This window comes from Rhinopithecus bieti, unplaced genomic scaffold (assembly GCF_001698545.2).
Source record: "Rhinopithecus bieti isolate Rb0 unplaced genomic scaffold, ASM169854v2 scaffold_24392, whole genome shotgun sequence".
Taxonomy (NCBI): Eukaryota; Metazoa; Chordata; class Mammalia; order Primates; family Cercopithecidae; genus Rhinopithecus; species Rhinopithecus bieti.
In genome coordinates, this window is record NW_016812542.1 from 446,022 (window position 1) to 465,665 (window position 19,644).

A 19,644-nucleotide genomic window follows, 5' to 3' on the forward strand; every position below is an offset into this window, starting at 1 on the left:
GTATCACAAAATGCCAGAAGTAATGAAACAATTACTTCAGAGACCTAGCAAAATCAAAGCAGAGGATTGTGGCTAAAAAAGGGCATATACAGCCGAATTATTGTTCATGTATGATGGCAATAGAATTATTTTTTTTTTTATTTTCAACGTTCAGAGAAAATGTATCACATGTGAGCTCTTTAAAAGTTATTTGAAAATGTACTATTAAGAGTTTGGGAAAGGGACATGTTTGTACAAAATCTTTGAGAAAAAAGCATTGAAATAAATGTAGAAGCAAGACTACACAGTTGTTTTGCAAGATGGGAAATAGTACAAAATGTCAGAATAACTTAAAAAGGGTATGGTTATAAAACTTATAATCTGAGAACTGGGAATGAAGTGTTGGGTGAAAGGGGAGAGTGATGGTATGATCAGTTCCTCAGCTAACCTTGGGTTCTGTGCCAGAAGAAGGATTTCAGTTTTACTTTGATAATGAACAAAAGTCTGGTTAAAGGAGGCCTTTAAACAACTTGGAATCACCATTAGTGGAATTAAGATAAGAAAAGATAACATGTTTGTTTTCTAAATGGCTAGACAAAAGCAAGCAAACATCATCCATGTGGCAAGAGATAAAAAAAAAAAAAAATAGCAAGGAAACATAGGAATTAAAAATATAAAAGGCAAGTGTCAATGAAACAATTTGTATACGTTATATTAAATTTCCCATTAAAAGAAGGACTCAGATTAAAGAGAGATCCTCAACTATGTGCTGCTTTCAAGAGATATTCTTAGAACAAATCAACCTAGAAAGGTTAAAAATATAAAGGTAGCCAAGATTTATAGGGAAAATACATCAGAAAACACAGAGGAGTAGCAATATAAAATTTAAAGTAGCGTTTAATGAAGAACATCCTAAATAAGAGAAAGAACAACTTTATAAATAGACTCAAGCCCTAATAACTAATAGACTAATGACTATGGAAGAATTAAAGTAATATGAGCTGCCTTCCCACTTAGATTTGTAGTCCTGTTTTTAACATTTTTTACTTTTAAATTGAAATGAATGGGATTCTTTCAATTCATGCTCTTGAGTTACTATATTAATATCAAAGCCTGCCAAAATTTGACCCAAAGGATGATATGTTGGTCAAATATTGACCAGACTATGTTCAACAGATTACCAGCCTTTTCCAAGATAATAGAAATTCTGTAGGAGAATTCTGTGGCTAGACAAGTTTGGAAAAATCTTCATCGAGTACTCTTTTGGGGTTTACAGTACACTTTAGTGTAATTGGATCCCTGAGAAGTCTTACAGTAAAGAAACCAACTTGACTTTATTTTGCCCAGTATTTGCAGATTCATTTGACCATGGACCCTCTGAGCCCTGCCATTTTTTTTTTTTTCTTTTGTCATGGAATACAGATTAACAACTCCTGGAATTCTAGTGTTTTAAAGAGCAGAGTTTCAAGAGCCCTTATCGATGTAGATGCACAAAGCTTCAATAAAATTAAAACTAGTGGTACAGTTAAAGAGTCATCATGACCAATAAAGGTTTATCTGAGCATATAAAGATGATATAATGGAAGAGATCTAGCTGTTTGATTGATTATCTCATTTGGTTCAGTAAGAAAATTTGTCAGATAAGCTTAGTAGAGCAGAAAAGCATTTGATATCATTTGATACCCCTCCCTTTATTTTATTTTATTTTTTTAAGGAAAAGCCTCTTAAAAAATTGAGACTGTCATTTGATATGGAATATGGTCAATATAAAAACATACTGTGATTTCATATAAGTTTGTCCTTATTTCTTCTCAACTGCTATAATTTAAACTCATTGAATATAGGAAATATATTAATCTTTACATTTTCTTTTGCCAATTCTAATATAAGGCCTTTCATTTTTAGGCATTCTATACTATAGTGATTTCTTAAATGAAAACATTATTTGGAAATATATCCTCATGTAGTTTTCAAGTTACAGTGGATTTTAGGAAGTGTGTGTTTGTGTGTGTGTGTGTAAAACATTTTTAAAAAATGTAAATTAATACATGGCTTTTCAAAACTTAAATAGGCATTCTTCATTATGGGCCTTTATGTTTGCTTAATTTTTTAATCCAGCAAGCCTTGAATTCTCTTAAGATGGATTTAAATTTGGTTTAACAGTTAAGTGACAGAGAATTCATAAAGATTCTTGAACAGTAAAGTGGTATAATACGCTAAAAAAAGGATTATTTTTGGTATAGAGCAAGATGCATGAGGATGGCTCCAACAGACTACAAGTGTTCATGTAGGAAAATCAAGGGACTTTAGGACCTGAGGCTGGCACAGACTCTTCAGGATGTGGTTGGATTTTGGGCTAAACAGTCTTTCTGTGGTCTTGAGGACTGCCTTTATAGTCTATGAAACCCTAGCCTTCAATTGTGGCTTTACAGAGTTTAAGAAAATTTTGTTCGTATGCAGGTTTCTGCAATCTTCCTGTTGCCAGGAAGAAGCTACAGTTACACAGGAGTGTGTGTGTGTATGTGTGCAGACGTGTGTGTAAACACACAAAGTAGACTGAACTTAATCTTGATTTATAGGAGTCAGGAAACCTGAATGTCTTTGCTTTTTCCTTGTGTAATTTTGGTTAAGTTGTGTAACTTTTTTCTTTGGAGCTTCTTGTCTGTAATCTGGAAATTATTTCCCACTCACTCCACTGTGATGTTTTGAGAAGATATCTGTGGAAACTTTTTGAAAAGTACAAAATGGTAAGTGTAAAATGTCAATAAAGCATATTGATGCTCATTTTGCTAGAAGAGTACATATAAACATAAAATTTAGAAACCTTAAAAATCACAGCCAGAGAGAATCATGATTTCTACTCCCTTTTTTGGGGGGGATGGGTTTCAATTAAAAGTAAACACTCAGTTTGTACTAATATTTAAAAGCCTTTGCATTATAGAGAGTTAATCAATAATGAAGTATCATAATTTAGAATCATTATTGTTACTAACATTTTATTCTTTATTCTAAAGTAATTTATTCAGGATGTGTGCTGAGACCTGTTATTTTAACTGTATAGCTAGATGAAAATATGAGAGAAGAGGTTTGGATGAGGTTTCTTTCCTTTATAACAGTTTGCTTGAGGAATGGGCAGGCTTTTCCTCACTTGACAGATGGTATAGGAAGGGCATTGAGAAGCTTGCATTTGCTTGGTGGTGATAGAGACAGGGCTAGAATTCATAATTTTTGTTGTTGTTACTTAACACATTTTTCCCCTTTGGGTACAGCATTTTCTTGCTGATAATTTTGACCTTGTACTAATTTTTGATAATTATCATAATCTTTTAGGGAGGTAGTCCAATGATGTGTTGCTTTTGCTTGTGGAAGAATTACAGTGAGAACACACATGGAGTATTTTCAGTAAGAGGACATTTAATTTTTACTTTGAGAAAACAAATTCATAGCCTTATTAAATAAGTTACATTCATATAGTCATTTACTAAAATAAAAGTGTGAATAAGTAATGGGCTTATAGCTCACACATTTTCAATGTTGATTTCTAATAGGAAAACTGTCTATAAAATGCTTTATAAAATGATGCCTTAAATATACATTCATACTATGATTGACTTATTTTCTAATGTAAGAGAGATATCTATATGGAAAAGGTCAAAATGGGGCAAGTTATCAAACTGAGGTCACCCATTTTATATAGTTTTCCTATTAACTTTAAACACACGATAATTACCATGCTACTTTGATGAAATAACTAATTATAAATTGGACTGTTAGACCATAGCATCATCTTTAAATAGTTCAGAAAAACAGCAACAACAAATCTAGCAAAACTAAGCATTATCTTAGTTTTTCCATTAGGTCAGCCATATACTTGACATGTCACTCTAAGCAGATAAAACTTCTTGGTATTTTGATTTCAAATTAATTGATCATTCTTTTCAATAGTGCCCTTTTCCATGAAGATTCTTCAGTAAGGGTGTCTTAGGAGTTAATCATGCATTACTAGTGAGGCTCTGCTCTGGGAGGTAACTAATCTATAGCATCCCTAAGTTCCTGTCAGTAAACTCTCAATGTGTACAGCATGACTTGATTATTTATTTCAGAAGACATTAGAATTGAGTGAACTTTTGAGACTGGGTATCTGTCATGGAATCTAATACCTTCACTTAGTATTTGAAGTAACCAAGACTCAGAGATTGATTACACATTACACAGCAAGTTATTGGTAAAGTGGGTTAAGACGTTTATCCTCAGTATCATATTCCAGTGCTTCCCCCCCATGTTATTTGTGTTCATGAGACTCTCCTTGATAACACTGATAAGATTATTGAAGTAAACCACAGAAAAATGAAGTTCTAAACTTGTAGTGTTGTATGACTTTTAGACTTCATGTAGTGCCATTACTGAAGAAATGATTATTTGAAAAATTTCACTGGATGATGGACTAATCTATGAATACAATTTAAAATGTATTTTGTTAGCATTTGACAGAGTAAAGCAAATCAGTTCTTTAAAAATGACACATGAGGGTAATTGGTTGAATTGAAGGAGATACTTCATTAAACTTTGTCAGTTAATGAAATAATTTCATTTGTTAGGATTTTTTTTCTTGTTTTAATAGAAAAAAATGTGATACATATATAATTTAAAATGGCTTTATATATTTGATATGTTCAAATATGGGTGGATATTCTTCAGGTTTACCTCTGTTGATGGAAATAAAGAGTGAAATAATAAAAAAGATAGGCAACAGGGAGAAGTGAATAGCAGGGCATCAGAATAATCAACTTCTCAATAGTTGACTGTAATGAATATTTTTTTACTTCAAGACTGTAAATCCAAGAATTAAAGATGTGGATAATGATGGTCAGCTTTCAGTTAGAAAGGTGTTCTTGCACATACATTAATAATGTTTTCACCATTCTGGATTTGTCTCTTTTGTTTAGATCATATATTAAATATTAAGTAGGTCTATTTGCTTCTATGTCTAAGTGGACAAGGGTGTTTTAATCTCTTAGGCCTTAAACTGGAGAGAGGGAGAATGGATGTGAATAAGTGTGTGTGTGTGTGTGTGTGTGTGTGTGCGCGCGCGCATGTGCGCATGAGAGAGAGAGAGAGAGATTGAGCTTTCCTGTTACAGCCCAAAACCATGATTATGGTTCACGACTCGGTGTTGGTTTTCTGGTTTTATTCTTGCTGCCAGGCCTGTGGCCATTGATTTCTACATGTATCAAAAGTAATTAATCTAGACAAAAAATGCAGGGATTTTAGAATTGTTTTTTGGAAACATTACTTCTGTATTCCGGATTTTAGAAACTGTTACTTTCAAACTCTTTGTTCTTTGTTTTATTCTGTGCTAACCATCTACTTATAATTTTTACATACTTTAATGGCTCAGTAAAATGTAATACAACTGATGACAGTTATTTGTTGTACTCTGAGAAGGCTTATGATGGGGGAAAAAACTGTTGGATATAATGGGAGATTCAGAGGAATCTACTACAGACTTTGTTGTTAAGGACTTTATAATCCCGATTGATAGTAGTCATTAACAATATAAGAAAGGCCCTTAGTGCCACAAGAGTATACCATAGTATAGGCCTTCTACAGGGGCATCAAAGGAAGGGGATGTCTCCTTTGGTTTGAATGAGATCTCATGGAAGCATAGGGATTTGTACTGGGCTTTGAGAAGAGTCCATTGTGGTAGGTGAAATTATAATAGGATTTCTGAAGCTAAAAAATGGCCTAGTTTGGCAGAAATAAGTGGGGCATGAGGTTCTGATTCATTCTGTTTATAGCTGCCAAAATGGTGGTATTTCTAAAATGAAAAATCAACCCTATAACTCCCATCTGAAAAACCAGTCTTTAGAGGTTACATTGGTAGCCTGAAACTTCAGATTTTTCTTGATTTTTCATGTGGCATTGTCTCTGGAAGATGTTTCGGAATACTACTATGTCACTAGGCTGTGAGCTCTTTATTGGAACCATTCTGATTACCTGCCTGGTTCAAAGAAGGAGTTTAGTAAATTTCCGTTGTATAGATAGGGGCCTGTAATTGCAGGCTAAGGAATTTATTGTAAATATTGTGGAGAATCATCAGGAATGTTTTTAAAAAAAGACTGATACAGTGAAAGATACAATGAAAGAGTTATTCTAGGATGATTTAATTGCAGCCAATTGAGTATTATGCATGCTGGCCCTCTAAATATTATACTTTGAAATGTTTCTGACTTATAATAAATAAACATTTATAGTTAATAATGTCCTAAACGTGTGTTAGTCAGTTGATACAACAAATGTTCAAATTTCTGCTGCTTTTTTTGGACTCTAAATTAGCATTTAGAGGCAGTTTTCTACCAATGATTTTTAAGTTTATCAAGATGAAACAAGGTTAAGCAGGCATTATTTCATTCATTCAGCAAATATTTGCGTGCCTGCTATGTGCCTATGGTGTTCTGAGCATTGGAAACACAGTGGTGATAAATATAGCATGTGACTCTAGGAGACATTTTTAATGGTCTAATGTCATTCATAATTCTGAAACAGGTGAAGAAAATGTAAAAACAATTTTTTTTCTTTCCTTTATTCCGTTTTATCCTAACAAATATTGTAAGTGGAAATCTTGGAATGTAGGTGCCTACCCTGGGCTTACCTGAACATTATGTTGGTGGTATCTGGTCAATTTAATAGTTGGATGTTTATTTAACAACAGCTTTCTTTAAAATGATTTTATAATGAGATTTTACATGCCAGATTTTAGAGTTTTTGAAGAATGTTCTGTTATTACTGCTGTATAGTGTGAAAATAGTAATTTTTCACACGTTAGGTACCCTCGTAGTATGCAAGGATTTGACTTTATTCACTGGGCAATTTTCACAAATGACAAACATGTAAATAAATGTATGCAGTGTTTCACTTATTCAGACACAATAATTCTTTATAGCAATTGGTTTATGATTCAGTGTGATTTTTCTTGAAGGCATAGATTTACCGTTCTAAATTTTATCTCTTCAGTTGATTGGCTTGACTTCCTGTCAGTCTGTTTGACAGACAAATTTTACATGGCTATTGTTGGAAACTTTAGAATATATTTTTTATTTTAAATAGTCAAACTGCTTACATATTCATATAACTGTTTCATTTTTCTAGATCTTTCAAAGATCTAGGTAATTTATGACTGATGTTTGATTTAATAATTTTTAAATGAAATTGATTTGTGTTTAAGGCATGTTTACCAACATCAAAACACACATGCACACAATGCAACAACCATGGCAACAACAGTAACAGCAAGATTACCCTTACTTCCATTAATGAAATCACAATATATATTCTTTTAAGATGGGATCTTGCTGCATTGCCCAGGCTGGAGCGCAGTGGTGCCATCATGGCTCACTGCAGCTTCAAACTCCAGGGCTAAAGTGATCCTCTTGCCTCAGCCTCTCAAGTAGCTGGGACCAAAGTTGCACACTGAAATAAATTGAAATAAATTTATTTATTTATTTATTTAGTTAGTTAGTTAGTTAGTTAGTTAGTTAGTTAGTTAGTTAGTAGAGATAAGCTCCTGCTATGTTGCCCAGGCTGCTGTTGAACTTCTGGCTTCAAGCCATTTTCTTCTCTTGGGATACCCCACAAAATATTTTTAACCAAAAAAGGTAGTGATGATTTTTGGAGAGTCTTGTGGCAAGACAGTTTTGAAAGATACTAGGAAAACTTATAGTAAAACAGTGTCTTCACTGTTGTTTTAGTATACAAGCGAGGATCTAATATAGACACTGCTGGACACATTATTATAGATACCTACTTTTCCTCTCTGAGGCACTTCTTTTACATAGTAGTCCGTGCTCTCTCTCTCTCTCTCTTTTTTTTTTTGTTAGAAGAGAAGCTTTTGCTTAGTGATTCTGTGTTTGAACTTTGTTCTTCATAAATAGTGTCCACCAGTTGAGATAAGCCAGATTTTCTGGCAGATACTTGTGTTTTAAAGAAGCGTTTTGCGTTTTCAGTGATTGCCGTTTTTTTGTGTGTTGTCCAAATTTGTTGAAATTGCTAAGAAATATATATATATAATTATATTTATTTTAACTTTATTCCTTAGCAGGGAGCAAGTTAAATTATCTCATTGTTCTCAAAATGCCTCGTAGGCTTTATTGGTAGTCTATGGAAGTCTTACTCTGATCTTGTAGAACTAGGTATCTAATTTAAGTTATGGTGTTCTAATATTTTAAAAATTAGAAATTTAAGAAATACCTTATTTTGACATATTGAAAGTTGCCAGCCACCTCTGACCATCCATGAAATGCAAGCTTTATAATGAGTGTGAGGACCAAACAGTACCTCCCATCTATAGGTAATGCTGCCTGGAATGCCTTCTCCGCCCCATTTTCTCTTCTTTCGATTTTACTAAAATTGGGGCAAGGAGTGCTGAGTACCAGGCTGGCAAGGAGTACTGAGAGCTACGATTTCATTAAAATCGAGAGAAGAGGAAATGAGGCAGAGAAGGCATTATTTGTTCAGTTTGATTGGTGATTGGTTGCTGGTTTTCTTCCAGATTAGTTGTCATTTCTATTTCAGTTTCATCAGGCTGTACCAGTAGGCACATTCTGAAATATTAAAAGTGAAAATGAAAATCTATAAATCATCTTTTTTGCTAAAACTCATACACATAGTCTTGGATCTAGAAGATAATCTTATCTCAAAGGAGCTATGTAATGCAAAGAAAGAGAGAATATATGCTGCAGCCCTTAACTAGCTGGAAGATTTATGTTAGCAGATCACCTTTCTAATGGTCATATTACTTAACTTATGGCAAATAGGTTTAGAACAGTAAAATGGTTGACAGAAATTATTTTTCCTTGTGAAAGGATGTATTTGAAATGATTTCTATAGCTACTGAAATATTTCTGCTTATTTTCTGTTTAGCACTAAATTCAAGTGATGTTAAGGCATATTGGTTGTATGTGATGTATGGCAAAATAGAATATTGAATCCATTAACATAAATATTTATATTTATTGAACTTCCCTTTACCTTTGGAATTTCCTTTAAAGGTTTCAAAAGCTAGGATATTGTGTAAAGAGCAAAAGAGCAAGTTTTTGTTTTGTTTTGTATTGTTATTTGCCAGTTATCATACAGGATGGCAAGGAATGCTGAGACCTACTTTGTAGTTCTTTGAACTATTGAATTGCCTACATAACTAGCTACAGAAGTAGCTCAAAGATAGAGGATGGCTGGTGCATTTGTTTTTTGACATATTTGGTAAGGATGTACAAGGATGTTTGGGGCCCATGACAGGCAGCCTTTCCTGACAGTCCAGCCTTTTCCCATACACATTCTTGGTTGAACTCAACTTTTCATATGAGTGTACCACCCCATCAGCAATTCAGATTAGATATCCTGTCAGGTGCTGAGACAAAATTCATTCAGTTTATCTCATATAGCACTTGATGAGGACAATTATCAACAGAATGAGGCCAACCTGCAGTATTCACCTCAACCATGTACCCTAGGATTCTGGACTCAACAAATTGAGTAAAGTCCCAGAGAGTACTAGTAGGTCTTATTTCAGATTATCATTTAGCTCCCTTCCTTATGGGAAGTATGGATTGTTCTATCTGAGCAGCAGTATTAATTCATACATATCTTGGTCAGCCAGGATGTAGTTTAGGCCAGTATGTTACACATTATGACTTGTGCAAAGGAGTTTTAAGCTGACCTGCTGATTTTCCAGAGTTTGCACAGCCCCATTGATATCCGTAACTAAAGTTAAGGATAGATTTCTGACCATTTGCTCTATGGCATGAACTCCACTGTCAGGGAAAAGTACTTGCACTGCTATGTGGAACGAGAAGTCTGCATGTCCTCTGGGTAGTTTAGCTTAAATGAGGCACATGTTGTCTTCAATAACTAAACAGGCCAATTATGTGCCAGGCTTCCCTTTTGGTAGGTGGGGGCTGTCTCAGGGCAGCCAGCATTGCTCCTGAGAATATGACTTGGGTGGCTAGTCCCTATATCTCATCAGGATTAATGAACCAACCCTGGGCCCTCATGTGAGTCAGCATCTCTTCCAAAGCCATTGCCAAGGGAGAAGGGCTTGTTCCACATCTCAGCATTGATACAAACAGCAGGAGAATTCAGGTACTCCTCTGACTGCTCAGTAAATCTGTTTTGGTACTTGAAGATAAACTGATCTTAATTTTCTGGTACCCAAGGAATTGAGAAAGAGACATTAGCAATATCCAGGATGGCATACCAGGTGTCATTAGTTTGTACAGTTGATTCAGTCATGGTCACAATATCTGGAACACCCAGAGCAACAGGGACAACAACTGAATTCAGTTGGTGAGAATCCACTGTAGGCTGCCAGCTCTCGTTAGTATCAGTATCTAAAAGAACTATACAAGTTTGCATTGCCCACCCTGACCTTTCTTCCTGAATCCTTCCCTGAGGGTGGAAAGACTTTGGCTGCATCTGTGGTCCCTTTATCTTTAAAGGATAGCAAATCAGGGTACAAAGGTACAAGGTTTTGTAATGGAGGCAATGAAGGAGTAATTTATTCTAAGGTTGCCATTCAGCTTCTTAGTTCCTCTGGTAGAGGGGATTGATTTCCATGGAGGCATCTGGCTCTATAGAGCACTTCTGGTTTTAATCAGACTGCTTTGCTTTCAACCAGCTACCTGCTTCAGGGCTCCCATAGCTCGATTTCTGGCGCCAGTTTTTTGAGTGCTGATCCCATCTGTGTTTGCTTAGGGAATCCTTGTTTTAATAGTCATAGTCATATTGCCTTTTGGCTTTCCAAAAAGTCATTGTCTATCTCAGCACACTGCTCGCTCTACATTTTTTTGTTTTGTTTTGTTGAGGTGAGAACCTGGATTTCATAGAGAATGCAAGGAATAACACAGTTTTAGAGGAAATGAGTAAGTAAGCTGATTGGCTTACTAGAACTTCATAGGTGATAAAAGTAGGTAAGACTTAGTGATCAAAGCCAGAGAGTTTTTTAAAGCACAGCAAACAGCAGGAGTATCAGCATAGTAGTACCAGTTTTCTTGCCCACAAGTTCAGTGGAGAGAAGTGATGGCCCTGCATGGTGGTTATGCTTGCATGAGTTGTGCAGCTGAGGAACCCAGAGCTAAGGGCACAGTACTTTCTGTAGCAGCTAGCAGGCAAGCCTGACACCCTTGGCCAGGGAGTGAGCAGTTGTACTGAAGTCCCTGTAGTTACCTTGACCCGTGCGTGCCACTAGCTATATTAGAAAGGGCTTGGGGCAGAAGATACTAAGACCTTGTAGTTTTGTCTGCTTCTTGAGGCTGTGCTGCAACTCTTGGCTCTCCTGATATATTATTATCAATATGAAACACTTAAAATATTATAAGAATAGGTATTTTTCAAATAATGTGCATGAAATAGTATAGTAATACTATATTTGAGTTCTGCTTTCAGAGTTAATAAAACACTTGTATAATTTATGTCACTAAGTCATCCTGACTACTTGGTGAAGTAGGCCAGGAAAGTTGATCGTCTCCATTTTGGAGAAAAGAAAACTGATGCTCAGAGAGGGTAAGTGGCACATGGCAGATTATATGTGAAAGCGGTGCAACCAGGCATTGAACCTCATTTGTTTTCTTTTACAATCCTGAATCAAGTGTGCTTGAATGAGTAGAAAATGATGATTTGTAGGTTATGGATAATATTTACATATCTGAATATTTCAGTAAAATTGTTACTCTCTTGACACTTCAAAATCCTAAGTTAACAGTTTGCTTGGGAAATACATTGGTGTTAAAATTTAGTTCAGTGCGTGTGTGGCATATTAGATATTTTGAATATAAGTCTAAATTAAGATTTTACTGGTATTAGTGTCATATAGGAAAAGAGAGTGGAAAAGGATGCTATTTGAAAGGATTTTTTTTAAACATTGTTATTTTTGCTTAATTTTGATGTCATAAGTCCCCGGTTGTATGAACCGACATCTTACAATTTGATAAGTTATATTTAAAGCATAATTGAGAGAAAAAGTTGATATTTATTTGCATCTTTCAAGATAAAAGAACTAAAGATTCATTCTAACTCTGAGTGGTATGAACAGTAAGCAATAGGATACTACTAAGTAGAAGATCATAGTAATCAGGCGAGTGTTAGGTCAGACTTTCCATGATTAATCCTTCTTTTGGCATTTATAACTTTTGGTTGAAAATTCTTTCCAAGGAACAATTTGTATACAAATTTTTGGCCTGGGTTGAACAAATATGTCATGACCCACTTACAGGCCTCATGAAACATTTGGATTAATGTTAAGGGCTTTTAAGATGAAGGCAAATTTTATGTTTTAGAATATGTTTTCGAAGTATTTGTTCTTTTGGGACAAACAGCTTAAAGTGATTTTATTCATTCCTTCTGGGGCTGCTTTATTTTTAGTATTAAACTCAGAATAGCTACCAAGCTTGAGTGATAAACTTAAAAAAGTTTTAAATTATAATCATTATGAATCAAAACAGCATTTAATCTCAAGAAGGTGTGGATGTGAATAAAGAATTTGTGTATTAATTGATTAAAAAGTTAAACTTATCTCCAGGTTTCAATGATATTTTTAAAAAGAGAGGAGGGTGATTGTTTTGTGGCTACTTCATTATTTAATTTGTATTGTCATATAGGCAAATGTTAAGAATGCAGCATCTTGAATAACTATTTCCTTTACTTTGAGTAATTTTATTTTGAAAAATGCTTGCATTTTATTTGAAACACATGAAACAGAAATATTTTAATATTACTGCAGTGTTAAGTTTTCTGTTCTTGAAGATGTATAAAAAATACCTTATTTTATCTCCTTAACACTATCAGAGTTGCCATCAAAATCCACTGTGAAAACTTGTCATTTAGTGCATATTAAAGCATTCATCTGGGAATGTGTTGTCAGGTTTCAGTCAGTTGCAACAAACAACAGACTTTTAGAGACTCCTCTAAATTTCAGCATGTCTCCATCTTCTTAAATCTATACCCCTGATATTTTCTCACACAACAAGTAAGCCAACCTAAACTGGCAGAGAGGGAATTTTTATGCCAGTATTTTTCTTTAATGCTTTTGGATGACTTAAGCTTTAAGAAAATGAATATTTATTAAGAGTATACTGTTTTGTGGACTTCTAGAATAAAAATACAGTTTTACTATAATAAAATTGAGGCCGGGACGTGGCTCAAGCCTGTAATCCCAGCACTTTTGGGAGCGCGACGACGGGTGGATCACGAGGGTCAGGAGATCGAGACCATCCTGGCTAATACGGTGAAACCGTCCTCTACTAAAAAATACAAAAACCTAGCCGGGCCCGACGAGGCGGGACCTGTAAGTGCAAGCTACTCGGGAGGCTGGGACAGGAAGAATGGGGGGTGAACCGGGAGGCGGAGCTGTGCAGTGAGCTGGAGCCGGCAACTGCCATCCAGCCTGGGCCGGCAGAGCAAGACCTCCGTCTCAAAAAAAAAAAAATAAAAATAAATAAATAAATAAATAAATAAAATTGAACAGAATCAGATATAGAGAAGACATGATTCTCTGTGTATTTAGAGGATACTCTCTAAAGTCCCTTGTAACTATGAATTTAAAAATCTGTGACTCATTCTGGTCCTAGATCATTTGTTTGCATTCTTATAAATTCAAATGTATTTGTAACTAAGTAATTGTTAATGGAATTACAAATTGAGAAATTTAGTACCTTTTCCTAGGAATACTTTGTTTCTTTTTTATTTCTACCATTTATTAGGAGAGTGGCCCTGGAAGAGAAGGATGATAATTTTTTTTGTTTTATTTCCAACAAATGGAATTTGTTATAATCATATTAGAATCTTGGCTTTTCTAAACGAGTAGAAGGATTTTGCTATGCTTCCTGTTAGATAAACAGTAAAGTCATGAGTTTTATATAGTATTTTGTTTAGTGCATTTGCTTTTATTTCATACTTTGATGTATTCATGGTATCATTTTTATATTTTAGAGTGTTTTGAAACAGGTAGTAACATCAACACTTAAGTTTACAAAAGTTTTTTTCTAACTCAGTAGATCAAACAGGGAAACTAACCCATCAAGGGGTCCTAGGCCTTTAATCCCGCTGGGTCCTGGCAGAAGTGAAATGCTCTTTTCACTATGTGACTATTACAGACTGTGCTGTCCTGAACATTTTTGTGTGTCTTTGTGCACGTTAGAGTTTTTTTGGGGTATATACCTAGGAGAAGAATTGGTGGGTTGTAGGGACGTTGTCCTTCAAATATTTCTGCTTGTAGTACATGTGAGTTCCAGCTGTTCCATATTCTGGTTTTATTTTGACAGAATTTAATTTTTTTAGCCCATCTGATGAGTATGAAGTGGTATCCTGTGTTTAATTTGCGTCTCCCTGATTTGTGATGAGATTGAGTATAGTTTCATATGTTCTTCTACAAATTACTTGTTAATGTCTTTTGCCAATTAAAAAATTAGGTTGACTTTTGCTTATTGATTTTTTCATAAATCCTAGATATGAATTCCAAAATAGTTGTATGCATTGTACATATTCTTTTATTGATCTTTTATTGATCAATTGATTTACTGACTTTTCTTTGTACTTTTAAAATTACCTCTCTTGAGGAACAGATATTTCTAATTTTAATGTAATTGAATTTGTCAGTCTTTTTTTAATAGTTTGTAATAGTTTTCCTGAAGTGTATTTTTCTTTACCTAGATGTTGTGAAGAAATACTTGTCTATTTTCTTCAAAAAGTTGTAAATTTCTACTTTTCATATTTAGTTCTTTAATCCACTCTATATAGTACAAGGTGATAATCCTTTGTTTCTGTGTGTATACATGTGTGTATGTATTTATTGATTCAAAACAATTGATAACAAGCTATCCTGATGCCATTGATTGAATAGTGTATACTTCATCCACTTGCCTGTAATGCCACTTCTCTCAGAGATTTTTCATGCATGAGTAGTTCCAGTGTTCTCCCTGTTTTTTTCTGCTTCAGTTGCACTTTCAATAAGCTTTGATATCTATTTAGGAAAGACGCTTTACCTTGTTAAGGGTTTTCAAAAATTTCTTGGCTATTTCAGGCCCCCTTTTTTCATATTTTAGAATTAATTTTTTATATGTACAAATACACGTACATACTTTCAGGAAGTTCATTTTATCTACGTTTTCAGATTTACAGATGTAAAATTTATTTTTTTATATTCTTCCTTTCTTTCCCCCACATTTCTTATTTGGCTGGATTTGTAGTTACGCTCCTCTGTAATATTTTTTATAATTTATTTTTGCTTTCTCCCTTTTTTTATTGATCAGTCTCACCATAGATTTGTCTATTTTTGTTAATTTTTTTTTTAAATAACCAGCTTTTGGTTTTGTTGAATCTGTCTTTGTTTTCTATTTTCTCTATTTCTGCTGTTTGCTTTTTAATTTATTGGTGTGATGTGGAAATTGATTAGACATGGGTGAGATAGGGTCGAATGAAAGATTACTCCAAGGTTTCTTTGGTAGGGACCAGGTAGATGGTGGTATTTACCAGCTGAAGTGGAAATAGTTGGAGGCAATTTGAGGGGAAGAGGTGTAGTACTTCTCAGCAAATGCAAAAGAACTGAAATCATAATAAACAGTCTCTTAGATCACAGTCCAGTCAAATTAGAATTGAAGATTAAGAAACACACCCCAAACCACAACTACATGAAAATCGAACAGCCTGCTGCTCCTGAATGACTCCTGGATAAATAATGAAATTAAGGCAGAAATCAAGAAGTTCTTTGAAACTAATGAGAACAGAGACAAAGTGTGAGAATCTCTGGGATGCAGCTAAAGCGGTGTTAAGAATGAACTTTATAGCAATAAGTCCCCACATCAAAAAGCTAGAAAAATCTCAAATTGACAACCTAACATCACAACTAAGAGCACTAGATAACCAAGAGCAAACAAACCCCAAATCTATCAGAAGACAAGAAATAACCAAGATCAGAGCAGAACTGAAGGAGATAAGAGACATGAAAAACCCTTCAAAAAATCAGTGAATCCAGGAGCTGTTTTTTTTTTAAATTAATAAAATAGACCGGTAGCTAAACTAATAAAGAAGAAAAGAGATAAGAATCAAATAGACACAATCAAAATAATAAGGGGATATCACCACTGACACCACAGAAATACAAACAACCATCAGAGAATACTATAAACACCTCTATGTACATAAACTAGAAAATCTAGAAGACATGGGTAAGTTACTGGATGCACACACCCTCTCAAGACTGAACCAGAAGTTAGTCATTTAACCATATATTTAACCATATTATGACTACATGGTATTCCATGGTGTATATGTACCACGTTTTCTTTATCCAGTCTACCAATAATGGTCATTTAGGTTGATTCTATGTCTTTGTTGTTGTGAATAGTGCTACAGTGCACATACAGGTGCATGTGTCTTTATGACAGAACAATTTATATTCCTTTGGGTATATAACCAGTAATGGGATTTCTGGGTTGAATGGTATTTTTGGTTTTAGGTTTGAGGAATCGCCACAATGTTTTCCACAGTCGTTGAAATAATTTACACTTCCACCAACAGTGTATAAGTGTTCCTTTTTCTCCACAACCTTGCCAGTACCTGTTATTTTTTGACTTTTTAATAATAGCCATTCTGACTGGTGTGAGACGAAGGTATTGATATATGATATTGACAATGGAGAGCAGTGGGAAGAAGGGGGAAGACAAAAGGAGGTTTTTTCAGAAGTTTTAGTAGAAAGCTTTCTGGCTTATCACCATTTATATTTCTGTGTTATTAAAAAAATTCTGAATTGCTAGGGCACTTGGGCATATGTTTACAATAATTGAAGTATAAGTACCTTTCAGTAGACTAAAAAAAACAGGGAGTCGCCGGACGCGGTGGCTCACGCCTGTAATCCCAGCACTTTGGGAGACTGAGTTGGGTGGATCACGAGGTCAGGAGATTGAGACTATCCTGGCTAACACGGTGAAACCCCGTCTCTACTGAAAATACAAAAAATTAGCCGGGCATGGTGGTGGGCGCTTGTAGTCCCAGCTCCTCGGGAGGCTGAGGCAGGAGAATGGTGTGAACCCGGGAGGCGGAGCTTACAGTGAGCCGAGATCGCGCCACTGCACTCCAGCCTGGGCGACAGAGCGAGACTCTGTCTCAAATAATAATAATAATAATAATAATTATCATAAAAAAACAAAAAAATGAAAACAACGGAGTCGTCACCTTCTCCTAGGGCCTGGCACAGCTGAAACATTTTATTTTTATTTTTTATTTATTTATTTTTTTTGAGACGGAGTCTTGCTCTGTCTCCCAGGCTGGAGTGCAGTGACCGGATCTCGGCTCACTGCAAGCTCCGCCTCCCGGGTTTACGCCATTCTCCTGCCTCAGCCTCCCGAGTGGCTGGGACTACAGGCGCCCACCACCTCGCCCGGCTAGTTTTTTGTATTAGTAGAGACGGGGTTTCACCATGTTAGCCAGGATGGTCTCGATCTCCTGACCTCGTGATCCACCCAACTCAGCCTCCCAAAGTGCTGGGATTACAGGCTTGAGCCACCGCGCCCGGCAGCTGAAACATTTTAAATGCATTTGTGGAATCAACCCTTGACTCTCCACAAGAGTATACATACTGTTTTGTCATGTACACATGATTTAAAAGGAATGTATTATGGATGCTCACTTTAGAGGATTCCAGAAAATGACCCATTTAACCATATATTCCCATTGCCTTGAACTGTTTAATGTTAATAGAGAGCAAAGATTAACTTTTTAAATCAAATTTTAATTTGTCTTTGAAATTTAACCTGAATATGGGCCAGGTGCGGTAGCTCGTGCCTGTAATACCACAACTTTGGGAGGCCGAGATGGCCAGATCACCTGAGGTCAGGAGTTCGAGACCAGCCTGGCCAACATAGTGAAACCCCATCTCTACTAAAACAAATATACAAAAATTAGCCAGGTGTGGTGGTGCACATCTGTAATCCCAGATTCTTGGGAGGCTGAGGCAGGGGAATCGCTTGAATCTGGGAGGCAGAAGTTGCAGTGAGCTGAGATTGTGCCACTGCACTCCAGCCTTGATGACTGAGTGAGACTCCATCTCAAAAAGAAATTTAACCTGAATATGCACTAGTATTTTAAATGTATTGATTTATATTAATTATAATTTAATAAATAGAAGACATTTATTAATCTATATTTTAGGAAGATAAGTAATTTTCTTCCAATGGTCTGAGACATTTCTTTTAATAAAAGGTTATCTATAAATATATCTTGTTATTGTTCCTGCTACCAGAAGACATTTTTCTTCTCAGATTTTGGTCTTAGTATGACGATTAAGATAAAGTTAATACTTTATTAATTAAAAGTGAGTCAGACTCTTATCCATTCCTATATTCTAGGAAAATTGGAAAGTTTAATGTTATTAATTCTAAAGCTTAATGCTTCTGAGAAGCTCAAAACGCATTATTGCTTATAGACCAGTATCTACAAAGCTGTATTTAAAAGTCAGGAAAGGGTCATCACAAGCTTATTTAGTGCAGCAACCAAGTAAAAGATGCACGAGAACAGAGTTCTCAGGTGACTTCTTGATGTTTTTGTAAATTATCTGTCTGGCTTCGGAATGAGCACTTATTTGTGGAAAATGTATTATTTACAGTTTGGAGTAAATGTTCATAGCAAAGTTACCCAGTTTGATGCTTTGTTGAGAGCTGGATTTAAGTTTAAATCTTGATTTCCCACTTGCTAGCTGTGTGACGTATCTGTTAGGAATGGATTTAGCTTTAAGTAACAACTACAAAGAGTTTTTTTTTTTTTTTTTTGAGACGGAGTCTGACTGTGTCGCCCAGGCTGGAGTGCAGTGGTGCGATCTCGGCTCACTGCAAGCTCCGCCTCCCGGGTTCATGCCATTCTCCTGCCTCAGCCTCCCAGTAGCTGGGACTACAGGCGCCCGCCACCACGCCTGGCTAATTTTTTGTATTTTAGTAGAGACGGGGTTTCACCATGTTAGCCAAGATGGTCTCGATCTCCTGACCTCGTGATCCGCCCGCCTCGGCCTCCCAAAGTGCTGGGATTACAGGCTTGAGCCACCGCGCCCGGCCGAGTTTTATTTTTCTCACATAATGAGAAATCTTTTTCAGTGACAGTAGTTATAGTAATGTTCAGTGATGCCAGGGCTGGAATCTCTGTGATTCTTTGACCTTTTTCTCATTAAAAATCCTGGCTGCTTCAGCTTGAGGCATCATATCCACATGGTGGGCTGGGAGAAAAGAGGGAAGGTCTAAGGCATCCTTTATCAGGACAAGAGACTTTTGCTTATAGCTTTGGCCAAATCTAGGTTACATGGTTAAGTTGAGCTGAAAGACTGGCTGGGAGATGAGTAATTAGCTTTTTAGTGTCTGAGGTAGAGGAATGCAAGGAAGAGTTTGGGAATGGATGTGGGGTTGGTCAGTCTACAGAGTCTGCCACAGTGACCATGAGTGCCACTGGTAACCTGAATAAGTCTCACTTTTCCCTTGGATATAGTAATAGAACCGCTGGGGGTGGGACTTGGACTTTTTGTGTACCAAGGCCTGGCAGATGTATTTTTTTGGTGAATTAATACATTATTATGAGGATCATATGAGTATTGCATATAAGGCAGTTGGCCCGGTACTTAGCACATAGTAGTGTACAAAT

General features: G+C 35.7%; 1 protein-coding gene across 1 annotated transcript in view; it reads left to right on the forward strand.

Annotated features, from left to right (window-relative positions):
- NEK7 (NIMA related kinase 7) overlaps positions 1–19,644 on the forward strand; it is a 155,672-nt gene that overhangs the window by 20,427 nt on the left and 115,601 nt on the right.